Raw genomic sequence first — 2810 nt, forward strand, 5'->3', positions numbered from 1 at the left:
AGGTAATCCCAATGAGTCCCGGAGTCTGGCTGCATCCACGGGTTTTATGGGCTAAGAATTTAGGAAGTGTGTGCTGATTGGTCCATGCGTGGTCGTGGGTGGATTTGATAAAAGCACCATTTGACTGGTCCAAATGTGTCAAGGAAGTTCTCACTTGGGGTTATGGACTCCATGTGGAACTGGCAGTCTAGTCCCCAAACTTCAGGCCATCCCTGCCTTGAAAGTGGGATTTCGCTGGCAACCCACCCATTCCTACCTTGGGACCTGTGCTTGTTGGCACCCAAAGACTGAAGGGAGCTGAGATAGCAGGGGTCTAGCATGTCATTGTGACCCTGAGTGTACACATACACAGCTGGGTCATAACAGTGCCCTGGATTCACCACAACTTTGCTGCATACTAGAGTGGGCACTGAAAGCGGGTAGAGGCTAGGGAAGCAGGAGCAGGCACTTCTGAGCCTGCAGAACTTCCTGTGCCTCCAAGAACGCATGGATACTCGGGTCTGTAGTCACATCTAGGCAGCTGCAGCTACGCCTGGGCGTGTGGGTTCCCGTTCTGCCAACTCTGTAGGGTGCTGGGCTCCCACTGGGATCACCTGTTCCTGGCCCCTGCTGGCTCTGTAAAGTGAACAGGCCCAGACATGCCTCCCCCACTGTAGCTGGTGTCCTCATAGTGGCCACTCCAGACAGCCCGTCACCAGTGCCGCCGTCAATGTGGTTACCAGTTCTTGTGCCCTTATGTCTTTGTGTAGATCCTGTTTGCATTTTCCTTTTGCCTGAAGGCCTTCTTTTAACATTTCTTACCAAGATAATTTACAGATGATGAAATCATTCAGCTTTTATATGCCTGAAAACATATTTTCTTTGTCTTTGTTTTCAAAAAAATTTTTTTTTCTGGGAATAGTATTACAGTTTTTCAGTTATTTTTTCTTTTAGTACTTTAAAAGTGATGCTCTACTGTTTTTTCTTAGTGTCTGCCATGACAAAATTTGTGTCACTCTTAGTTTCTGGTAACGTAATGTATCCTCTTTGACTGCTTTTAAGTGTTTTGTCTCTACTGCAGCTTTTGAGCATTTGGTTACGTTGTGCCTTACACTAGTCTTCATGTTTCTTGTGCTTTAGATTTGTTGAGCTTCTTTGATCTAGGGTTCAGAATTTTTATGGTTTGGAAATTTTTGGTTATTATTTCTTTAAGACTTTTTCACCCTCTCTCCTGCTTTACCTATTCAGGGACTCAAATTAACCAGATACTAGATTGTTTGTACTCTTCCTAGGGTTTACTGTGTTATTTTGATTTTTCTTCCTCCTTTTTTCTCTTTGTGTTTCATTTTGGATAGTTACCGTGTCTCAGGTTAACTAGTCTTTTCTTCTGCTCTGTCAAATCTATTGTTAATATTTTTCAGTGTATTTTTCATCTCCAAGATAGCAGTTTAATTTCTGAAGATTTGGTTCAAGGGTTTTTTAAAATACTTACCTGTCTCTACATAACTATTTGAACTTTTGAAATACAGGCAGAATAACTGTTTCAGTGTCCTTGTTTGCTATTAATTTCAGTGCCACTTCTGGGTTGTTTTCTCTATTGATTATTCTAGTCATTACATGTCTTCTTCTGTCTTGTTGTATAACTGGTGATCTTTGGATGCCAGACTTTGTGAATTTTACATTGCTGGATGCTAGTTATTTTGGTATTTCTGTAAGTCGCCTTCAGCTTTGTTCTGGGATGCAGTAGAGTTACTTAGAAACACTGATAATCTGGAGTCTTGTTATTGGCATTTGGTAAGGAAAATCTGGAAAAGAGTTTAGTCTAGGGATTGGTTATTCCTTGTTACTCTTGCAAGACTTTTGTGAGTATTCAATCTAATAATCTCTGAAGTATGATTTGTTTAGTTTCTCTGGTGGGAATAGGCACTGTTCAGAGTCCTGTGTGAGTACCAGGAAATGTTCCCTGTAATTCTTTTGGGTATATCTTTCCCCAGCCTTGAGTAGCATCCCCCTACTTTTGAGCCAGTTGGTACTCTGTTGCAGGTGAACCGTCTGTAGATCTCCAGGGCTCGCTGTCTCTGTAGTTCTCTTCTCTCTAGTCCCCTATCCTATGAACCCTAGCTGCCTTGGTGTCCTCAAACTCAACTATGTCTCCTTAATTTGTGGAGTTGGTCTGGTTCTGTCTTAGTTTCACCTCCTTGCATTGCACACTGGAAACTGTGGACAATAAGTTGGGTCAGTTATAGGGCTCTCATTTGTTTCCTGCACCTCAGAGATTACTGTCATTAGTTGCCTCGTGTCTGGTATCTTGAAAACCGTTACTCACACATTTTTCTGAGTATTTTCTTTTGTTACAGGCAGGAGACTGTATCTAGTCACTGTTAGTCACTCCATCTTGATCAGAAGTGGTTGTGCTTTATTTTATTTAACAACATCACATCTTTTTCCTTTCAGCCAAGCTCAGGACCGTAATTTGTCCTTCATGGCCTTTTCTTTTGACCCAATGCCTGTTCTCCCAGTCTTGTTAGTTCTTACTTTCTGGTATATTTGAAATTCCTTTGTACTTAATGGTAAAAATCTTCAGGGAAACATCATCATTAATAACTTAAACTAAAAAATAATAAACATCTTTGGAATGGAGTGAATATTGTCAAAATAGTTAAAAGTTTTGGTGCCCTATCACTGTGCCATCTGTAAGGTAATTATTCAGAGAATATTTCTTTTCTTTTCTTTTTTTCCTTCCTTCCTTCCTTTCCTTTCTCTTTCTCTCTCTCTCTCTCTGTTTTTTGGTTTTTTTTTTTTTTTTTTTTTTTTTTTTTTTTTTGTGATAG

At 40.5% G+C, this 2810-nt stretch overlaps 1 protein-coding gene across 3 annotated transcripts in view; it reads left to right on the forward strand.

The window, feature by feature from the left end:
• The window catches only part of AUTS2 (activator of transcription and developmental regulator AUTS2), a 1213422-nt gene that overhangs the window by 342292 nt on the left and 868320 nt on the right, over window positions 1–2810 (forward strand). The gene's annotated exons all lie outside the window — the stretch shown is intronic.

This window comes from Saimiri boliviensis, chromosome 20 (genome assembly GCF_048565385.1).
Source record: "Saimiri boliviensis isolate mSaiBol1 chromosome 20, mSaiBol1.pri, whole genome shotgun sequence".
NCBI classification, from domain to species: domain Eukaryota; kingdom Metazoa; phylum Chordata; class Mammalia; order Primates; family Cebidae; genus Saimiri; species Saimiri boliviensis.